Genomic DNA, 23,786 nt, shown 5'->3' on the forward strand with positions numbered 1-23,786 from the left:
AAAAAAAAAAATGCAAGAAGCAAAACGCGTACCCATGATAGCAGTACAACACGTCGCGCGTAGCGGTGAGGACGCATGTGGGCTCCTCATCCTCGGTGCTCCCTTATCTCGCCCACTACTCTGTTGTAGTCGGTGATGTTGCTCATGCCTCGTCGCCTCAGGGCGCTGTCTTCTTTCGAGCTGTTTGCCAGGGAAGACGCCATTGCCTCGTGGTGAGACTCTGCTGGGGAGCTCGGACGCGGAGAGATTGCGAGCTTGACAGCTTGCGTGTCGGATTGTGCAGCGATATCGCGAAGCACGAACGAATAGGTGAAAAAAGGAAGCAGCGCGGTGCAGAAAGAAACCAAAAGAGAAAGAGAGAGGGAGAAGAATAATGAGAATGACTGTGGCGTTGCCAAAGGGTACCTTTGCTCCTTCTCGCTGCCAAGTCATTACCGTCTGCTTGCGGCGTAATGTTCAACTCCGCGGACAAGCGTCACATCCTAACTTGTTCTGTAATGCCACACTGTAATGCTTAACTTGAGAAACTGAGCTAGCTGTATTAAAATGAGATGCTTTAAAGATTCTCTTCTGATTTAGCTCAGCACTTTTTAGTACAGGTACATTCACAGCCGACGCACTTCTGCCGTCAATTTGGCACTTTGTGCGCAATCACCCAGAAGAAGAAGGATTATTGGCGCCGACCCAATCGCCATTGTACATGTGCATCGGAAGCTAATCGGGTAGATTACATATCTTCCTTGGTAAATAGCTATAAGTTCACCGATGCGCCGCTATGTGTAAAAGCAGGAACGATCATTCACTAATTACTAGCACTTATTCTATGACTCTTCAGGAGCGAATAGGGACGCACAGTGTGAAGCAAATTTTTACCTAGATCTGGAAGAAATAACAATCACCTTTCGAACTATTCTGTCATTTCTTACCTTAGCAGAAGAAAATTTTACCTACGGTGTCTGCTTGTTATGTCCCATCGCGTTTTTGCCCTGATGAGCATGAAATAAGTTTTACGGCAGAGAGCATCTATGTTTTCGTCATTTTTTTCTTAGGTTTGTATACATAAAGGTGCGGGCAGTAGAGCCAAGTTTTCTTACTTGTACTAATTACAATGCACACAGTGTAAAACATTGTGTTTTATCGCCTTATGCACTTGTATAAACCCATCTGTATAAAGCCTGTAAACTCAGTGCTTGTAGAAACAATCAATCTAGAAGCAAAATCAATAAGCAAGTAATGCAGCAAGAATATAAAAATTTCAATGACTTCTGCCTCGGAAATCGAGACTGACAAGCCATAAGAAAGTGGTTTAAGCCTTTCAACAAATTTTCGCCACAGAATACTTAAAAACCTTGGTTATTTGATTGTGTGGCGATAGTTTGATGAACACAATTTCCCTACACACAGCGCTCATATCTCGTGCAACATGCTTAGAATGAATCAACGCTTCAGTTGAAAAAAGAGTAGCAGTGAGTTCAAAAACATTAAGCTACCCACAAGTTCGTTTTGAAAAGAAAACACTAGGATTCATGCGTCACGGTTGATATTTTACTTTTACGTTTACGCACTTGTAGATTGCCTATAATTTTTTTACACCTATGGTGCGCCGAATAATCGCTGGAAGCATTTCTTATAGCAATACATCAAGTAAAACAAGCCGTAAATTTATTCACAAAACGACTGATTCACAGTGTCGCCTTCCGCTACATCGCCTTGTCGAGAACGCGAGCACTTTCGCATTTTCGTTACTTTTTTTCTTTTTTTTTTTGCATGAACAGATAGGTCGTAGTGCATGACGTTCCAATAGAAGCAGCGACTGCAAAGCAATGTTAATGGCTCCTGCGGCGGGACAATTTAATTAAAAGGTTCCCTTTGTCAGCACAGAAGCCGAACCTTTATCGACAACAAGCATGGTCGGTGCTAAAACATCCAAAAAGAAGATCGTCAACGCACAAAGCGCCGGCCACTCACACAGCTATTAGGTGTCTCGACGTTCACGAGCCGCCTGTTAATATTTAAGCTGTCATTGTTGACGTTTTTGTCGGGGCCTCGCCTTATTGCTTCGGCGGGCTGCGTTGACATATTGCGCTGAAAGCGTAAATGAGAAAAAAAAAAAAAAAAGCCGCATGCAGATAGCTTGGGTAAATTTGTTCTGTTAGTTCCGCCATAACAAAGACTTCCAATTAACTCTTGTGAACACCCTCGCTTCAATTAGATGAGCCCATTCTTCTACTAAAGGCCTCTGTTGCAATTAAAGAAAAAAAATTTTTTCCATTATTTTTATGGGAAAGAAAAATAAGCGCGCTAAAAGTTTATTCTCATTACTATATAGTTACTCAATAACAGGAATAAAAGTTGAGTCCTAAGAAGTATCGGGTCATCGTAGTTAATTTATTAGCTGTTCGAAGTTGCGCGTAGGCAAGATGAGCTGGATATTGCTCATGAAGACTCCCGTAAGGATCATACGCTAAGCCGTCGAAATGGCTGCTTCGACATAAGGACTGCGTGGCGGTACGAGCATTTAACTCTTTTTTTTTTTTTACGTTGTTCTGTTCGCAGTTTGTGCAAACTTTCACATCATATTGTCACGTACACGGTGACTAAGGATACCAATGATAGCAGGGGGTAGCCCAGACACAAGAACACAGCAGCACAGACGCAAACGTGCAAGCGACACTTTGTCGTCCTCTTCCACTTCGTCCTCCTTTCACACCTCAGTCATGCGCCACCTGGCAACGCTAGGTGGCATTACCCCCTCCCTCCGAAAAAATGAGAAAGACCGGTAAAAATGGTGTGAAAAGCAAGAGAGTGGTCACAGCGGGTGGCCATACGCTATCGGTGGTAGTACGGCTTCAGTCGCACAATGTGCACAATGTCCGAGCTGTGCTTTCGACGTTTTGGTTGTGTGGCGCCGTCTGGGATAACTTCATAACTGAGGTCACTCACACGGCGCAACACTTTGTACGGCCCGAAGTAGCGGGAAAGGAGTTTCTCTGACAAGCCTGGACGGCGAACTGGTGTCCATACCCAGACTTGGTCTCCAGGCTTGTAGTCAACCTGGCGGTGCCGGAGGTTGTAACGATGCGCGTCAGTGGTCTGCTGCTGCCCAATGTGCACACGGGCGAGCTGGCGGGCTTCCTCAGCGCGGATGGCATATTGCTGGGCATCTGAGGATAGCTGGTCATCATCTGGGCACGGGAGCATGGAATCGAGCATGCTCTGAACTTCGCGTCCGTAAACAAGTCGAAATGGTGTGAAGCGCGTTGTCTCTTGTAAGGCTGTATTATACGCAAATGTAACGTACGGCAGCACCTCGTCCCAGGTCTTGTGCTGCACATCGACGTACATTGCCAACATGTCCGCAATCGTCTTATTCAATCTTTCTGTAAGGCCATTGCTTTGTGGATGGTACGCTGTGGTTTTGCGATGGGTCGTGCAACTCAGCTCAAATATGCGGTCGATCAGCTGTGAAGTGAAAGCTGTCCCTCTGTCGGTAATGACGTAGGAAGGGGCGCCATGCCGCAAGACTATGTTGTGCATGAAAAACTCTGCTACTTCGGAAGCTGTGGCATGAGGGATTGCTTTTGTCCCAGCGTATCGAGTCAGGTAGTCAGTAGCGACTACTATCCATTTGTTTCCGGCCTGCGACAAAGGGAAAGGGCCAAGGAGATCCATTCCAATTTGGTCGAACGGAATGCGGGGTACTTTAACGGGCTTGAGAAATCCGGCAGGCTTCTGGGGCGGTGTTTTACGGCGCTGGCATTCGCGACAGCTTCGTACATAGCGTTTCACTGCTGCGGAAAGTCCTGGCCAGTAATACATGTTGCGCACTCGAGCAAGAGTCCGTGAGCAACCCAAATGACCAGACGTTGGTTCATCATGGCAAGCAAGGAGAATATCCTCACGGAGCTCGCATGGCACTACCAGAAGGTAAGTTCTGTCTTGGCTCTGGGAGTTTCTTTTATACAAGACGCCTTGCCGTATGCAGAAGGAACCAAGGTGCCGAGATAGGTGTCGAGGCAGAATCGTATCACGCCCTTCCAGATAATCGATGAGTGGAAGGATGTCTGGATCAGCTCTTTGTCGATCCCTGAGCTCAGATGCGCTGAGGGCTCCTAGAAAACCGCTATCGTTATCGGCTGTAGTATCGCCAGTGTCAATGGGTGCTCGTGACAGCGTGTCGGCGTCTTCGTGTTTGCGGCCGGACTTGTAAACAATGGTTATGTCAAACTCCTGAAGCCGTAAACTCCAGCGTGCAAGTCGTCCAGATGGGTCTCGCAGATTTGCCAGCCAGCACAAACAATGATGGTCGGTGACGACTTTAAATGGCCGGCCGTAAAGATAGGGACGAAACTTCATAGTAGCCCATACGACCGCCAGGCATTCCTTTTCTGAGGTGGAATAGTTCATTTCGGCACGAGAGAGAGTGCGGCTAGCATAGGCTATTACTCGCTCAAACCCGTCTTGATGCTGAACAAGGACCGCGCCAAGACCGATACTACTGGCGTCAGTGTGTACCTCAGTGTCAGCCGCTTCATCGAAGTGCGCCAGAACAGGGGATGTTTGAAGGCGCTCACGAAGCAAAGAGAAGGCCATCTGCTGCTCAGAGTTCCACACAAAGGAGGTGTCCTTCCTTGTAAGGCGCGTCAGAGGTTCTGCGATCTGAGAAAAGTCCGCAATGAAACGCCGATAATATGCGCACAGGCCGAGGAAGCGCTGAACAGCCTTCTTATTAGCTGGAACGGGAAATCGTGCGACGGCAGCAGTCTTATCGGGATCCGGGCGCACCCCATCAGCGCTTACAACATGGCCGAGGAACTTGAGTTCTGTATACCCGAAGTGGCATTTCTCGGGCTTCAGCGTGAGATCAGCAGAACGGAGGGCTTCCAGGACAGCTCGAAGGCGTTCGAGGTGTTGATCAAATGTTTCGGAAAAAACAACTACATCGTCCAAGTACACAAGACAGATCTGCCACTTGAGGCCAGTGAGGACGGTGTCCATCATCCTTTGGAATGTAGCTGGGGCAGAGCACAATCCAAATGGGAGTACTTTGAATTCATATAGGCCATCTGGAGTGACAAATGCGGTTTTTTCTCGGTCTCTTTCGTCTACTTCAATTTTCCAATAGCCGCTTTTTAAATCAATAGATGAAAAATACTTCGCACGTCGCAATCTGTCCAGTGAGTCATCGATGCGCGGCAACGGGTATACATCTTTCTTTGTCACATTATTCAATTTCCGATAGTCGACGCAAAATCGAAGAGTGCCGTCTTTCTTTTTGACAAGGACTACTGGTGAAGACCACGGACTTTGTGAAGGCTGCACAACACCATCATCCAGCATCTCCTGAACTTGCGTCTGGATCACTTCTCGTTCTTTGGCAGACACACGATAAGGCTGCTGTCGTATTGGGCGAGCGTCGTCATAAGTAATGATGCGATGTTGTGTGATGGGCGTTTGACGAACCTTCGAGGAAGAAGCAAAGCAGTGCTTGAAGTCTAGCAGCAGTTGCTCTAAAGCCCGCCGTTTCTCCTTCGACAAGTGGCAGTTAATGTCGATGTTGTCAAGAGATGGCTCGTTAGTTTATACTGCCGTGGATGCAAAACAGACCGGATCGTGCGCAACATGGTCAGCAAAAGCGATAGCAGTCCCCGGGAACAAGTGTCGGTACTCATTAGAAAAATTTGTGACAAGGAGTGCAGCCCGGCCATTGTGAAACGACAATAAACTTCGGGGAGCGCAAATGCCATGAGCAAGCAGGAGTGTATGGTTCGCCTCCGCTACAGCATCACCGGTACGGAAATCGTCACAGGTAACTTCCACAAGAGCACTGCTTCGCGGCGGCAGCGAGACGCTCTCAGCGGAAACACGAAGTGCGGTATTGCAAGGACTGCTACTATCTTGTTCGGTAGATTGTCTCATCGAAAACGTGACGAGTCTATTTCGCAGGTCGATAACTGCTCCGTACTCCCGCAGAAAGTCAATGCCCAGGATAAGGTCACGGGAGCAGTCACTTAAAACAACGCAACTAACGACGAACGTACGTCCGTTAATCTGAATGCGAGCCGTGCACATCCCCTTTGGAGTAACTATATGACCGCCGGCGGTTCGAAGATACACACCTGGCCAAGCAGTGAGCACCTTCCTCAAAACAGTCGCCATGCGACCACTCAAAATTGAATAATCGGCACCGGTGTCCACTAATGCATTGACCGTAGTGCGACCGTCTAAAATAACCGGAATGTCCAGAGAAACGCTTTTTGCTTCCCTAGGTGACGGTACCAGCAGCTCGCGGTCGGATCGAAGCGACGACGACGGGAGGTCTTCAACGCAGCGACTACCAGCGGCCTCGCCCCCGAAGGTCGCTGTTTTCAGTTTTCCCGACCAGGGCTAGACGAGCGGCCTTGGTCCTCTCGCGAGGAACCGTGAGTGAACGAGGAGGAGCGCCTTGGCGAAGGGGAGCGGGGCTGACGCTGCGAACGAGATGAAGAACGCTGCTCCGCCAGGTACTCCTCAATAACTCGGGGTCGTTGACCAAACCGGGGAGGAGGCGAGTCGATGCGGAAGCCGTGGAGACCGAGGCGTCGATACGGACAATCCCGGTAGAGATGTCCTGGTTCACCGCAGTGGAAGCAAAGCGGACAGCGGTCAGGCGTGCGCCAAATGTCGGCTTTGCGTCGGGGCAGCGGACGATTGTCGAAGTTCTGCACTGGCTGCACCGAGGGCAGCGGAACTGTAGGTGACGCGAGAATGGGCGGTGGTGAAGGGGGAGCCTGACTCTGCAGAACTTCCGCATATGTGGGACGATTGTCGGTCCCCGACAGCAATGGCGGGCTCGGAACTACAGGCGAAAGAGGGCTCTTGAGTGCCTGCCGCACCTCCTCCCGCACTATAGCAGAAACGGAAGATGGCGATTGCTGCAGAGGGCTCCAGAACTTGCTTAGTTCTTCGCGCACGACGCTGCGAATCAGTTCGCGCAATGCATCAGGATGCCGCTCTGAAGATGCAAATGATTCCGCGATTGTGCTTGTATGAAAAGGTCGGTCATAAGCCACGGCACGTTGGTGTAGCACCTTTTCCATTGTGGTGGCCTCCGCAAGGAATCCGTTTACAGTCGACGGTGGGTTTCGCACAAGGCCTGCGAACAACTGCTCTTTCAAACCCTGCATCAAGTGCCTGACCTTTTTGTCCTCGGACATGGCGGGATCGGCTCGCCTGAAGAGGCGCGTCATGTCCTCGACGTATGCTTGGACACTCTCATTCGGCCTTTGGATGCGAGAGTGAATGGCACGTTCTGCATGCTCGCGACGATCTGCGCTAGTGTAAGCCTCGAGCAGTTGACGACGGAATTCCCGCCACGAAGTTAATGCTTGCTCTCGGTTCTCGAACCAGATACGGGCGCCGTCCTCAAGGCTGAAGTAGACGTTCCTTAGTTTGGCAGCATCGTCCCACTGGTTGAATGCAGCGACACGTTCAAACTGAAGGAACCAGTCCTCCACATCCTCAAAGAGGTCCCCATGGAAAGTCTTCGGTACCCGAGGGGCCTGCAAGGTGTAGTTACAGGCCGGTGCGACGCCCGTCACCTGCTGCGCAGGAGCACTAGATGTCATGGCGGCGGGTGATGGCTGAAACTCCGGAGACAGTCCCTGGAGCCGTCGACTGGAGCGATGCACGGGGGTGTCCAATGGTACAGGGCTGGCGCGACGTCTTGTAGATGGAGATTCTTGCATAGGCGATCGTTTTTACCCCGCACCTCCACCAGAATGTCACGTACACGGTGACTAAGGATACCAATGATAGCAGGGGGTAGCCCAGACACAAGAACACAGCAGCACAGACGCAAACGTGCAAGCGACACTTTGTCGTCCTCTTCCACTTCGTCCTCCTTTCACACCTCAGTCATGCGCCACCTGGCAACGCTAGGTGGCAATATTAAAATAAGTGTAATACAGTACGATCAAAACTACTACGAGTATGAGTTGTACTACGAAATCCGTGTGTGTTTTTGAAAGCTTTATTTTTAACAACTAAACAAAACATTTTAACAACCATTTCGTCCGTGCAAGCAGCTTCATGCCTAAAGGCCTCTGGCCAATACATGTAAAGCCCAGCTTTCGCGCTATTGTTTGTACCACACGCAGTGCAAATAATGATAGTAACCTCTACGTGATGGGCACTGGCCTGTACTTTGCTTCTCGTATGTTGGCTAGTTTGTATTTCGTCTACTTTACTCAAATTGCTCTATTGGTCTATGACAGCTCTGATTTTCTTTATGAAGTGAAAAATCGCAGTTTTATGCCGTCGTTTCACCTAAACTTACAGCCGCGCCTAGGTCGCACGCACTTAATGTGGCAAGGAAACAGTACGTCACGCATAATCGAAGATGTGGCCTCAACCGGAGGAAAGCATTCTAATACAAGGGACATAAGAGAGTGGTTTCACGAACCAACACTTCAAAAAACTATCGCTCGGGCTGTGCCTTATTGCTAAAATTTATTCTTGTCGCATTCAACGTTTCACACTAGGCCAACGGTATATTTTAGTCAAAAAGTGTGACTTCGAACTGGAGTCGATTGAAATAAGCTAGGACCAAGCACTCACATCGTTTCAAACAGGCAATTTAGCCTTGAGAGCAAAGTCACTGGCTTCTTGGACATCAAAGCGTAATGTTTGGAATCACATTCACAGTCACTAATAATATCTCTCGATGATAAACGCGGCGCACATTAACTAACTAGAGTTTAACGATAAATCTTGGCTTAACATTAGGCATATTTGTATTACGCTCGGATGGTTTTTGTAGCCCAAGAATATGTCGGAGGCAGATGCGGCGTGTCTTATATACGCATGTGCGCGGACGTTGTGGCTTCTACAACACTTTTGTGTCGGGCCGATGTCCACATACTAGTCTTGAACACTGGAATATTCTGTTTGATGCATTTGTGACAATTTCGTGGCCGCGGAGTGTCGAACGTGCGTTAACATAGACTATGGCGAGTTTCAGCTTAAAGGGTTGACCGAGTCATGCTGTGGGAGAGAATCATGGGGTCATGTATGCATCAGTGGGCCGTGCTCGTATACAAGACGTTAATCATTTCATGTAAACGACTGACAATTATAGGCTACATGTTGGTGATTTAAAATAATCGTTCGATGTTAAAATACGTAGCCTGGTAATGCATTCAATAACACTGTTGGATAATCAGGTGTCCTAATCGGGTAGGGAGGACCTCATTTTGTTCGAACTGTTATATCAAACTCTACAAGCCCAGAACAACTGGCGGTGTTGAAGGGCGAATAAAAAAAGTCTCACGATTTTTGGTAGGCTTCCTGGTCAGGAATCTAAGAGCCATATCTGTCATCAAGTACGCTGCTCACACCCACCTCTGTGCACACGCTCCCAGCTCCACCTACACCAGGTAGCGCACTATACAGAGCGCCATAAATAAAAGTAGCTGAAACACAAAGAAAAAAGAAAAGTAGTACCAAAAATGATATCAGCAATTTATCCGCTTCAAGTTTCACGCTATTTGCATCTAATGAGTTCATCTATTGATGTATTTCAAAACTCATATGTCCGTCATGGGTTCTGTTGTGAAACCATATTTGCACAGAAAGTGGAGCGGTAAATTTGGGGCGATGACATACGGATAATCTGACAACGAACACTTTGTTAATGAGTGGTGTCAATCGATAAAGGGTGACGTAATATTGTGTCCAAAAATAATTAAGCCAATAAGTTAATTAGGTAATTAATTAGAGGCAGGAAATGTAAAAGTAAAGGCGAAATTTTTCTCATTAACCAATGACTTTGCGCCACATTTGAATGCATCAAATACTAAAATAGTTAATTGAATCAGTCAAATAAATCAGTACATTAAAGTAACGTCAAGGGTGTGACGTCACGCAACCTGAAGTCGATCAAGAAAGGGCATGGGAAGGGACTGGCATGCAATTTGAAAGTACCAAAGACTAAAGTAGTTAATTAAGGCAGTCAATTAGGGTGATGTCAAGGATGTGATGTCACGCAACCAAAATTAGAGCCGAAAAGGGGCATAGGAAGAGATTGGCGTACAATTTTAAAGTACCGAAGACTAAAATGGATAAACAAGAATTGAATTAAGCAACTAGAACAAACCAGAAGCAACTAACAGCAGCATCCGTGCTTTCGCATTACTCCAATGCAGATTCTGCAGTGCTCTTTAATTTTTTATTCCCAGAATTAATGTTGTATAATGGCCAAATGGTTTTCGGAAGCGCACACCGTTAATTCTCGCTCTTCCACCTCGCGAGACGGCGGCCATCTAATAGTGAGCGGTCAAGCTTCGTGACGACGCGCGTGCGCGGCTAATGCCGATCGGGCGTCGGCTCCCGCCAGCGTTGTTTTATTCATCACGAGATGGGCAAGCGCAGGCATATTCGTAAACTTGTCTTCCCGCCGGCTTGCTCTCTCTCCCTTTCTCTTTCTGGTCTCGCTCTACCGCGCTCTTTGTGTGTTCGAGTCGCGCCATAGCTTTCGCCTCGTACATTTTTAATCGGCACCTCTTTTTGATGCTTTGCTAGCTTCCTTTCCTCCGTAGCTGTACGCTTGCATATCGTGAGCAGCTATTGCTTTATTTTTATGTTTTAATGGATGCAGAAGAAAGGGAGGAATGAAAACATTCGTGGTCGCCTCATTTGGTGTCGAAATTTCGGAATTTTCCGCCTGCGCGCAGTCGAAGCAGTGTTCGCGCGTTTTTGTTTGCCGGAATGGGAAAGCGCTGAGGGAAACACTCCGCCACCTGTCTTGCCGCCAAATAATTGAGTTTTCAAGGTTGTATGCTGCGGGCTTGTTTCTCATGTTTTCGTTGTTATCGTCTTGCTAGTACGCTGTCTCTTTCCGAAATGGCCTGATCGTTTACTATCGCCATGACGACGCGAAAATCCGATCGGTCAGCATTTTCTCTCGGCGGCTGCGTTTCGATGGAGACGAAACGAAGAGGCGTCCGTGTGCTGTGCGATGTCAGCGCACGTTAAAGATCCCCAGGTGGTCGAAATTACTCCGTAGCCCTCCACTACGGCTCCTCTTTCTCTCTTTCCACTTTCACTCCCACCTTCCTCCCTTCCCTTACGGCGCGGTTCAGGTGTCCATAAACAAAAGTGTGACAAGATACTGCGCCTTTCCTTTCCTGTGAACCAATTATTATTATTATTTTCTCTCCCCTCTCTATCTCTGCCTTTGTCTTTTATTTTTTCCATCACATGCACCAAATAAAGTGCGCTGCGAAGGCATGAAAATTGCCTGCTTTTACAATTCCGCGTGTTACAACTAGTCTGCTCAATGTTACATATGCGTTGTTGTTGTTGTTGTGGCTGTAGGAAGAAGGAAAAGAAAATGCACGGGCCTGCTACTGGCTCTGTGGCTGAGCCACCTCCGCTGCCTCGTGCAGACAGAAGTGATTTATTTATTTATTTATTTATTTATTTATTTATTTATTTATTTATTTATTTATTTATTTATACGAAGGAAAAGGCCCGGTAACTGTCTCACTTGTTTTTTGTGGACACCGCAACCGCGCCGCAAGGGAAGGGAGGCAGATGGGAGTGAAAGTGGAAAGAGAGAAGGAGGAGCCATAGTGGAGGGCTATGGAGTAATTTCGACCACCTGGGGATCTTTAACGTGCGCTGACATCGCACAGCACACGGACGCCTCTTCGTTTCGCCTCCCTTCTCTACGGAAGAGAAAATAGAGAAGAAAGAAAAGCAAGAGGGAAAGAAAGACGCGCGCCGCAACAACAGCCGTCTTCCACCACCAGCGCTGGCGTGTGCAATGACGGCCTACAACAAATAAAAATTCGGTGCCAGGCCAAGCCTGAGTTGCTTTGGGACGTTAAACCCCACAAACCAAACCAAACCAAACCAAAGTAATCAGTAAATGAGCAAGAAGTTATTGATTAGTGAAGCGTAATTCGTGAAACAAAGAATATTGCACTGAAGGTAGTGTAATGAAGGTTACTTAAACTGGTAGTGAATGAGTAAATAGAAATTGCTTATATTCTCTCTTTTCACTTTCGCTCCCACCCTCATCCCTTCCCCTGCGGCGCGGTACAGGTGTTCACAGAGCAAGTGTGACAAATACTCTGCCTTTCCGTTCCTGTGAACCAACCAACCAACCAGCCTCCGCCGCAAGCAGGCGGTGACCCACCTGCCCCAGCCCCATCAGGGCAGAGCACTCCTCCCGGACAGCCACAGTGATGTGATGTCCATAAACGTACAGTGTAAGAAAGTAAATAAATGCGCTGGCTACAGGAGCTCATTGCAGAGGGAAAAAAAAGATGCAAATACAGTCAGAAACACGATGTAAAAACAGAAAGGAGCATCAACGAGCGCTCCGCACATTGCACAGGAACCCTTATAGTTCCCGGCTCTCTGAAAGATGGCGCCACACGATTGCGGGCGCTTTTGGAGTTAATAGTAGCGAGACGTTAGCAAGGAAATGCTGGGATATTGGGAAATCATACATTGAAAGGTAATGGGAACAATTAGTTTAAGTATAAAGCTTAGCCCAAATGACTAAATAACCAAAAAATATGAAGTATATTTTCTTATAATCCTCAGTGGTTTACCAGTCGTTCTCGGGACCTTCACTTTTTAGCGTGCGAGAAACATTGGGAATTCCAACAATTCACTTGCCACTAGGCCGATAATGAGTGAATGCCTGCATTTATATGTCATCCGTAACTTATTATCCCGATGAACCGAAAACTGTTAGGGGGATTTAGTCCAACCTGGCGTGCAGGTTGTTCGAGCAGCGGTGCGGACCACGATGAGCGGTCGTAATTCTAGGTCCATTCGATTCGGCTGCACCCTGTGCACCAATTCAGTAAAGTTCTGTGGTGCAAGCGAGTAGCGCCAGTTCCAGCAGTTCAAGTACAGCATCGGCACCGGGTGCTTCCCAAAAGAACGGTAGAGTGCATCCCGGCTGTCTGGTAACCTTGGCGTCGCCAACAATCTGCCGTCGGCTGCGTGCAACTCGCGTCATCAGGCGCCAAAGTCCCTAACAACTTAACGAATTTTCAAATAGTACACAACAACGAAGTTTTGTAACCAGCCGCGATGCACGCGGCTTGTTCGTTGTAATAAACGGAGAAAAGACCCCAATTATTCCACGTGTCAACGACAACTCGAGTTCGCTACGTTACGTGTAAGTAAACACACATGCGGCGTGATGCGTTCTGATTATATACATCAGTAATATGATAAGGTGCATTTCTCGACCACAGCCGCAATTATGGTGCAACGCGTACTTATTGGCAACACGCACTTAAAGCGACGTTTGGTTTGGTTTGGTTTCGTTCCTAGGGTTTAAGATCCCAAAGCGACTCAGGCTGAGAGACGTCGTACCGGAGGACTCAGGAAATTTCGACCACCTGTGGTTCTTTAACGTGCACTGACATCGCAGAGCGCACGGGCGCCTTGCTTTTTGCCTCCATCGAAACGCAGTCTCCACGGCCGGGATTCAATCCCGCATCATTGGGCACAGAAGTCGAGCACCTCTGTACCACCGCTGCGGGATTATTGCGATGTACTGTTTAAGTCTTCATATTAGGGATGTTAGCGCCGATTGATCTGAGCGGGTTATACACAGCTGTTCTATTTGTTCAAGAGCCAGGACGTAAAATCTTACTAGGCCAACCATTAGATGAAGGTTCCTTGTTTCCGAGGGTGCCCAGACCCACGGAATTTGTAAATTGTTTCGATGGAGGCGAAACAAAGAGGCTGCGTCCGTGTGCTGTGCGATGTCAGCGCGCGTTAATGATCCCCAGGTGGTCGAAATTACTCCGTAGCCCTCCACTACGGCTCCTCTTTCTCTCTTTCTACTTTCACTCCCACCCTCCCTTCCCTTACAGCGCGGTTCAGATGTCCACATACACAAGTGTGACAGATACTGCACCTTTCCTTTCCTGTGAACCAATTATTTATTATTTATCGCCGTGAAAGCCTCACCGGGTCCACAGCACAAAAGAAAAAAAAAAAAGATAGGAGGACCCTAGAGCTTCGTTTAAGGAATAGGCGTGGTAGCGTCTTTAAGACCGCCTTCTCTTTTCGCAATACAATTTATAATATGGTTCACAGGAAAGGCAAGGCGCGGTGTCTGTCACATTTGTTCGGTGGACGCCTGAACCATGCCAAAAGGAACTAAAGGACGGTAGGAGTGAAAGAGGAAAGATAGATAGGGGTGCTGTAGCGGTGGGCCAGTGTAATTTTGACCACCTGAGGATCTTTACGTGCACTGTCATCGCTCAGCACACGGACGCCTCTTTGTTTCGCCTCCATTTAAACGCAGCAACCGATCCCGACCGCCGGCTGCTGCTTTTCGATGGAGGCGAAAGTTTCTCGGCGCTGAGCAACTGGCAGAGAGTTTGAAAAATGGTTAAACTTCATGTAAAACTAAAAAAGATGCCAAACAACTATTCCGGAGTACCCGGGTTCGACCTCGACCGATAATAATAATAATAATAATAATAATAATAATAATAATAATAATAATAATAATAATAATAATAATAATAATAATAATAATAATAATAATAATAATAATAATAATAATAATAATAATAATAATAATAATAATAATAATAATAATAATAAAGTGGTTTACGGGAAAGGTAAGGCGCTGTACCTTTCACACTTTTTTCTGTGCACACCTGAACCACGCAGTAAGAAAAATGGAAGGAGATGGGAGTGAAAGCGCAACAAGGGTAGCTTACGACTGTGCGCTTATGAATATATGTGATACTAGAGAGGCGCTAACTCAAGAGATAGTGAATAAGCTACCCACACAAAGTGCATGTCGGTAAGGCAGCAGTGAAAGCGAACAAAAATCCGCAATGGTATCCACTGAAGGAAGCTATTAATTCTTTGGCTTGAAGCCCTTAAAGGCGAAGCCTAAGTGTCCTGCTATTTTTATTTACGGCGACACATATTCTCACAGGATCCCCGAAGGGTATTTTATTGGTTCGGGTTTCTTTTCTTACTCCCTCAGGTAAGCGTCCGCTTGCTACTGCTTATGATTTGCGCTTGGTGAAGCGCGTTATGAAATTGAAGAGAGTTCACGTAGCGGATAAAATGGTGAACATCCTTGAAAGATTATTATCCTTGTTGTCCGCTCCTGAAGGAACTGCGGGGCAGAAAAGCAATCAATACGCATGCTAGAAATTAATACCAAATAAATCACTCAGACGGGATCAAGATTCCTGTGTACGGGGAGGAAGGCTTCCGCTAGTAACGTGCACGTTCGGAGACGACGCAAATAGGTGGAGAAAAGGAAAGTCAGAATAAAAAAGGGAACTAAACGAGCCACTTTCCCGGAAGGAGATGTTTGCGTTTCTTGGTGAGCGCGCGGCCCGGAGACCGACGTGGTGCTTCAGCCGGGGGGAGGTCGCCATAGCGACCGAGCAATCGCGAATTCGTACAGCCTAAACGCGCGTGCCTACGCTGCTTCTCCACAGTTGAGCCCTTCCTTTTATTTTCCGCCTCGCTGCCGTCACCGCTTTAGTCGGAGAGACGTTCGTCCCACTCGACGCTCGAGCTGGAGACGTGATGCTTGAAAGTTAAGGCCGAAGTTCGCCCTGAACTTCACCCCGAATGTGATCTGAAGTTTTGAGAATGTGAAATTACTTTAAGTCCTCGGATTTTCTTGTGCCGCCTGCGTGTCTGGCAGCCCATATTCCCCTGTGATGACATTCGGTCACCACGTCGTTACTTGATGGGCATCGACAGGGAAAATGTTTTTCGCGTATTGAAGGACGACACGTGTAAAGGGCTGCCCTTGTCTGAAATTCAGATCATTCTGACGCTTGCCAAAAGAAAACAAAGACAAAAATTCTTCTGAATGCAGCCGTCTCTATTCCGAGATTAGCCTAAAATTGACGACTGACGCAGCCATTATCATCAGCAAGAGCAGCAGCAGCCGGACTACACTTAGTGCAGGGCGAATTACTCTCCCGTATGCCTCCAAATAAATTCCTTAAATTAAAATAAACTAAATTCATCTGCAGTATGCCTCCTGTCTTGTGCTAACTGTGACAATGCCATCCCAGCAAACTACTTAACCTCCTCCGCCCACCTAACTTTCTGATGCACACCGGCAGCAATTAACCCGTGGACCCCAAGTTATCTCTTGCTGCAAGCGATGCCCGGAGACAGCTTGCCCTACTCGAACGACGGAGTTCAAACAGTGCAGTGGCAATGTTTGTCGCGTGGAGCCGCAGCCGCACGACATCGTCCAGCCCGGTGCCTCCTCATACGTCTGCCTGGCTGTCTCACGGGAATATAAGGGTCGATAGTAATAGGGCGTGATGCTTCCCCGAAGGTCCATGGCCAGGGCGGCTGCGTTGCGGCGCAATCAAGCGACGGGGCTCTAGGATTGCCCGAGCTTCTCGTCGGGGCTTGAGGGGTCGTCGAAGGCGAGCATATGCTGCTGCTGAGGGGATGAAATCGATGTATCCTGCGAGCCGCCGCCAGTGCAGAAGTTCCTTCTTCTCTCGCTGGAACCAATCTCGGGCTTGCATCACTGATTGCAAAGCTCCGGTAGTTGCCGTGGTTCGTTTGAGGTTACCCGATGCAGACAAATATGGCATGATGGCCGTCGTTGCAAAATTTTCATGCACTATGGTAGTCACGTTATTAGGCTGCCTTACTGTAAAAACATCAGCGGCCACCGGAAATGCCGTGATTGAGGTTGGAATCAAAGCTTGCTAGTTTAGAATGTCTAAGCTTGGAACTCCTGAAGTTCCTTGTGAGAATCGATTTAAACAGCACGATTCTTTCTGTGAATGCACCAAGTCAGATATGTTGATCAGTGATTTTGAATTGAGTTTCCTTGGTTTGTTGCCATTCGTATGACACAAGAGAACATGGTTTTATTTTTCTGCTTCGTATATTTAAAAGAGATCATCTTAGGCTTAACAACAGAATTTGGTAGAGCAGTAAGTGTGCGGCAAATCAGCGAATGCGCACATTTTAAGCTCCCTAGTAAATCTCCTTGTGAAAATTTGAAGTTTTGTACAGCACGTTACACAGGTGATTTCTTTCCACCTGTGTAGTCCTCAGGAACGACATTATGAGGTCAGTGCTGTCGCAAGAAAAACTGAAAAAATGAAATGAAAATTAAATGTCTGCATCCTCGCGACGAGCTCGAACAAACAAAGATTACAAAATCAATCCGTGCGCTAGAATCACAGTGATAAGGCCGCATGCTGGCGTCTGCCGAAAAAGAGCAATTTAATACTTGAATGGTTCGCGGTAATATTATCTTAAGGCTGTAGGTGGCGCTGCGCTCGCTAATGTCTCGGTGGAAAAGAAACAGAGTGTGGAATTATACCGAAAATGGAAATTGCAGATCAGGAAGGAAGATTACTTTGATAACTCAAGAGGCAGTGCCCTACGTTTTGAAGCTAGATCAGGGTGCCTTAGAACACGCGGCTACAAAAAGAAATTTAACAATGGAGATGACGCATGTGCTGTATGTGGAAACTTCAGTGAAACAATTGACCATATTATACTCGAATGTAATGGTATCCCTCCGGAAGTTGGTGCAGGCGCAATCACTGTTCCTGAAGCTCTGGGGTTTAGAGATAACAGTGGCCGGGTGAATAAACCGGCGGTGGAAACTAGCAAAAAACGACTGGAAGATTGGTGGCTTAAAAGCAGAGAAGTGACACAATGTTAGTAATGCAGGAACAAAAATTTAATAAATAGAATGATGGTTTAGTTAACCATTCTAAATCAATAATTAAGATATAGGGAGAAAAATGAGCATGATAGCTACTGCTACCACCCCGTTTCAAAGGGGACGCTCCTATATTCCATTCCATCCATCCATCCATCCAAGTTTTGTGATTGGTGCAGTCGTGAACGTGGGCCAAGTGGGAAGTTTCCCCAGCTCGTTATGGTCAAAGAGCTGTGGGAAATTAAGGTCATCGTTCTACTAGTGAAGGTAGGTAATTCGCTTATAAGTGCTGCAAGCTTTAAGCGCAGCTTGAGCTTCGGGTAGAAAGCGCCCTAGCGCAAGACCCAAACCGCCTTGGTGTCATTTTCTGCAGATTAGAACGCATCAGGAGGCGCTCGTAGCCTCGCATTTGCTACGATAACGACCCAAGCCTTATGCCTACCGCGGACAATAGCGCTGTAACTGGCCACATAAGAATAAGGTCAGCCTACCTGCCTCGCTAGCCTGTAACGGCTCGCCTGCTACTGATTCCGGTATCGCCGGAGCTATGTATGCTTTGTGCAGCATAGCGCTTAAGGCAGCAATGGCGTGATGCTAGGTCCTAACGACGCATAAAGTACTTGAGAAAAGAAGAGGGGCCTCGCTGTTTTGTTCAGTAAGAGGGGCTTCGTTTTTTTTTTTTTTTGTGTGTGTGTGGAAAATTTAACTGTTTTTCGTCGCTCAAGAAACTCGAAGGAAAACTTATCGGACCCGACAGTGACTCTCACTTCGTTTTTAGATAGTTTGATTTATTAACTTGCTTGTTTCTGACGGGTATTCCAACCGAGTAAAGGATACTAAGGTGGCCTTTCACGCTTATAACATCTCGCACTATAAATAGCGTGGGTACAGAGACCGTGATCAGAGGAAAAGAAATTGCCGCAGCATTACCAGTAAAAAGAAATGTTGACGAAAAATGTACTAAGAAATGTTGACGAAAAATGGGGAGACTGGGCATTGTTGGCAACTACGCTCCATGAGCGTAATTGCCGGCATTTATGAAATCAGACTACAGGAAGAATTGGGCCTTCATCAACCTTACTACCAGCACCTTACTACTAGCACTGGGGTGCTATAGTTAGGGCAAACTGCAAAGCTGGTAAACCAAGCGTAGGCGCTGTGCATGGCGCAACTAGCGCTATAATGCGACGGGTTATTCGCGAGTACGCCTTGTAAGACTTAATATCGCTACTGCGAAAACTCAGGAACACCACCCATGTGCCGCACCGGCTGCATCGCTCTGACAACAGCTGGGGTTTCTTGCCTGCTACACCGCTCACAAGAGTGTAGGTTGGAAAGAGAGCTTTTTCGCAATCCCACTCCCATTCTCAAGATAATTCATGCCTCACACGAAAGGGTTTTTAAGGTCACTCAAGCTCAAGAGTTCTTAACGTTTTGTTATCTTGCGTGCCTCTCTGTGTACGAAGCAGTCTTCGACGAGCTGCCGTGTGTTTCGCTCCCATGAAAACATTGTAATTTTAACAGGATGGTTACATTATCACAATTGCAGGCATATTAATAAAAAATGGTTCATGTGAGAGTCTCTTGTGTACCTGAGCACCTATGCTGAGCGCGGCAGTATATCAGCTCCCATTCCTGTAGGTTTTGCTCGTTACCGGGAGATACATGGCCCTCACGTACATGTTTCCCGGATCGCCAAGGCACACAAAAGCCTCCTGATGAGTCGGCTATAACGCCAGGATATTTTTCACGGCAGTATCATACATGGTCCAATGCGTGGGCGCTCAGCGCTTCTTGCTCGTGTCTGGTCTTTTTTTTTTTTTTTTTTTTTTTTTTGCTCACTTTTTATCCCGTCTTTGCGCGCACTGTCGCTCGCCTCGGGTCTCCCCCGGTCAGGCCGTCTTGCGTTCCGCGCAGTTTGTCCCCATTAGGCTAATGCCCACCACTACTACGACCATCACCGCCGGCAGCACTGCGCCGCTGGCCGGCGCACAAGAACCGACTGTCGATGGGTAGACGCGCTGCGCAAACCGATGAAGCTCATCCTCTCTTCCAGGGAGGGGTCGTAGTCGTGGGACAACAAGAGTGATAGAGAGACGGAGTGGGAGAGCGATACGAACACCAACTGCTCCCTCGCTCTCTATCTGCGTCGGACACGCCGCCAGGACAATGCATTCCCTATCGGAATGGAGGGCTCGTCGCGAGGCATGAATAACGGGCTTTCAGTCGCTGGGTCAAGATAGAGCACCGAATTGCCGGACGATAGTGAAAGGGGGAGGCCCGATGCAAATAAACTCTGTGGTCGTTGAAACCGAATGGACAACGCTAGACCGCGATGGCTCAATGGTGACATTCGTGAGGACGAGGGGGTGAAACGCGCTTAGCGTTCGGTGCCTCTCCCTCGTTGCCTTGTGTCTTTATCTTCACATTACATGCGTTGGTTTTGGTCCTCTCTGCTCCCTCCTTTTGGCTGCTTAAAATGGCTTCGAAGACAAACCTAAGTTGCACTGTGGCTTTTTTGGCATTCTTACCATGAACAGAACGCTGTAACCAATAACAGAGCGTCCATAAGCTGGATACATACGAAGACGAAATACAGGTGTCGACACCACGTACAGATTTCTTCGGCTTTTGCTGTAGTGGGGGCTCGATCAGCATGAGCCATGCATTCATGTAGTGAAATATTTTGGGCAACCTTTATCAGCGCAAATGAAGCCGACCACATAACAAAATGAAGCGTGAGGGAAACAAAAAGATAGAAACTTTCATTTCACGTTGCAATGCTGCATTATTTACGTTCTTCAGTTGTCAATAAAGTTGCAGTCAAAGTAAAAAAAAAAAGTTGCTTAACGCCTGTTTCCAGGCAAAACAAGAGAGCTTACAAGCAGTATGGTCGCAACAGTGCGCCGGCTTACTAACTAAGTCGGATGTAATTTCCGGATCGCTTCACGTAAACGTGCACGCGAGGTGCAGTCCTGTGGCTCATAGATTCCGGAGGGTGCCCCGAGTTATCTCTCCCTCCCTCCCTCGCTCTCTCTCTCTCTCTCTCTCTCCATCCCTCTTTCGTATCAAATTCGATCTCCTTCGGAACTCAGGGCACGGCACTCGGTGCGAACATGCGTTACGAAACGGGCAGCTTATGATTATGAAGGTAGGCGTAGCACCATCGTGACATATACCGGGAAGGGGAAGGGGAGGAGGGATCGATAGTGCTGTTTCTTTCATTGTTTCGTTTTCTTTTTGTCGGCAGATCGCCTTATACTGACCATCGGGTTAAAACTTCTGCCCACCCGCCCTCTAAGGGCCTCCCAGTTCTCTCGCTATACAGACCGGACAGGTTGCATCATGTGCTGAAAACGCCAATGGGCCGACACCTAATTCAGTTACGTGGCTGAATGTACACGCGCATTTCAGACCCGTTAGCCGTTTCGATCTGAGCGGCCTCATCCCCTACCCCTCCTGCTGCCCCTTCTCCCCCACCTTCCTTCACACCCCACGTGTTCGCTGGTTCCTACAACGAACGCATCGTATAACGGGAAATATCGAGCGTGCCCGCAATGCCGGGGCACGGCACCGCTGAATGGAGCGAGCGTGACTGCCATCCCTGAGAGCGCCCCGTCGGCCTCGTGCGTTGCATTGTCTTGAGCACATGCAGTGGGCGGCGGCTTTTACCATCCAGCGGCTCTCGCATTTAGGCATCTGCCGGCGGCCTCTTTCGCGCTTGGTCTCGTCACACCCCGAAGCGTTCTTTCTGTTTTCTGAGAAAGAAAAATGTGGTGGAAAAGGCGGCGAGTTGAATTTGGACGGGCGCCTCTTTGTTATTGAGATGAAGGTAGATTCCACTGGCGGATGCGTGACCTAAACGGCGGACTCACGCGCGAGCGAGCAGATGCCAAGGAAATAAGTAAAACTCCGATGCTGCTGAAGCAGAACGCTGTTACGCAGCATAGCGCTGCTTTTGTGATGCAGCGAGTCTGTTCTCGAGTGGGGATGCGAGTGAATTTATCAAGGACGACGGTGACCTTCATTTGCAGAAGGACTGTCAACGTTTTTTTCTAACTAGTTCCTTTGTTTTTGTAAATACATCAAATAAACGTCTGGTGCGCAAGGAAGAAGCCGGCAGTTTCTCTTCCCTCCGGACCAACCGCAATGCACAGGTAGACATGGGTGCTCGGAAAAAAGAAATCGCAGGGAGAAAAAATTCTTGGTCGAAGAAAATGAGGCATCGACAGGGCTAAAATACGTGTTTAAGGCACAGCGAATTTTAAAGGGCAATTAACGATTTCACAGGATGTCTCCACACCAAAAATTAAGTGTGACAAAATAGAGCGTAGCAAATGCAGCATATGTTACTTCTCACCCAGTTCTGCGATTGCTTTCTTCAGATGAAACACCCAAATTTAACTACGAAAGAATCTTCATCTACGTATGAAGGCGTAAATGGTCTCAAACATTTTTCAATCATTCAATCAATCTGATACATTATAAAGCGTCGGGCTTATATTTTTTCATCGTCACTTTTTTTCTGCTCCACATTGTATGCTACCAGTCATGGTGTCAGAACATGGCTGGAACCAATATTTTGTCGCTAGTTCGTGATAGTACCGGACAAGCACGAAACATTGCAGCTCAGCACTGACTCCAGCAATAATGTGGACGTCCACAAAGAGATGAAATATGCAAAGAGGAATAAAAGCTTGACATTTATAGTACAGGTAGTTCTCAAACACGATGCTTCCATAGCGCTCCTATATCATGGGTGTGTGTCCTTTAGCCAATATTCTTAAGTTATATAGGCGCGAAGAAAGGGGGATGGGGGGGGGGATTAAAAATCATTCTGTGCTATGTAAATTTAGCCATACTTTGTGAGACATTAGATTTTGCTCGAATGCATGTCGCAAAGAAGCTCTTTTTATACACATTTTGTAGCCTTTATTCAGTGAAGCTTTACGGGAATTCACACACACACACACACACACACACACACACACACACACACACACACACACACACACACACACACACACACACACACACACACACACACACACACACACACACACACACACACACACACACACACACACACACACACACACACACACACACACACACACACACACACACACACACACACACACACACACACACACACACACACACACACACACACACACACACACACACACACACACACACACACACACACACACACACACACACACACACACACACACACACACACACACACACACACACACACACACACACACACACACACACACACACACACACACACACACACACACACACACACACACACACACACACACACACACACACACACACACACACACACACACACACACACACACACACACACACACACACACACACACACACACACACACACACACACACACACACACACACACACACACACACACACACACACGCACGCACGCACGCACGCACGCACGCACGCACGCACGCACGCACGCACGCACGCACGCACGCACGCACGCACGCACGCACGCACGCACGCACGCACGCACGCACGCACGCACGCACGCACGCACGCACGCACGCACGCACGCACGCACGCACGCACGCACGCACGCACGCACGCACGCACGCACGCACGCACGCACGCACGCACGCACGCACACACACACACACACACACACACACACACACACACACACACACACACACACACACACACACACACACACACACACACACACACACACACACACACACACACACACACACACACACACACACACACACACACACACACACACACACACACACACACACACACACACACACACACACACACACACACACACACACACTTGTGCGCGCGCACAAGTCGCACGTGGAAAGAGGAGCCAATTCGACCGCGTGGCCGATGTGTCGCACAGTGTTGCTACTCTAAAATAAGTTGTATGTGCGCCGGCAAACATTACGCAAGATCTAACGTTTGCATAGAGTTGTTGGTTGTCCTCTTCGTTAAACAGTCTAGACACTGAATTCTCTTTGGGAAACAGAAGCATACAAGCAATTGAAC

At 47.8% G+C, this 23,786-nt stretch overlaps 1 protein-coding gene across 3 annotated transcripts in view; it reads left to right on the plus strand.

Moving 5' to 3' along the window:
* The window catches only part of SK (small conductance calcium-activated potassium channel), a 414,924-nt gene that overhangs the window by 89,094 nt on the left and 302,044 nt on the right, over positions 1-23,786 (plus strand). The window lies entirely within an intron of this gene.

Source organism: Amblyomma maculatum, chromosome 3 (genome assembly GCF_055883805.1).
Source record: "Amblyomma maculatum isolate TAMU_Amacu chromosome 3, ASM5588380v1, whole genome shotgun sequence".
In the NCBI taxonomy this organism is placed as follows: Eukaryota; Metazoa; Arthropoda; class Arachnida; order Ixodida; family Ixodidae; genus Amblyomma; species Amblyomma maculatum.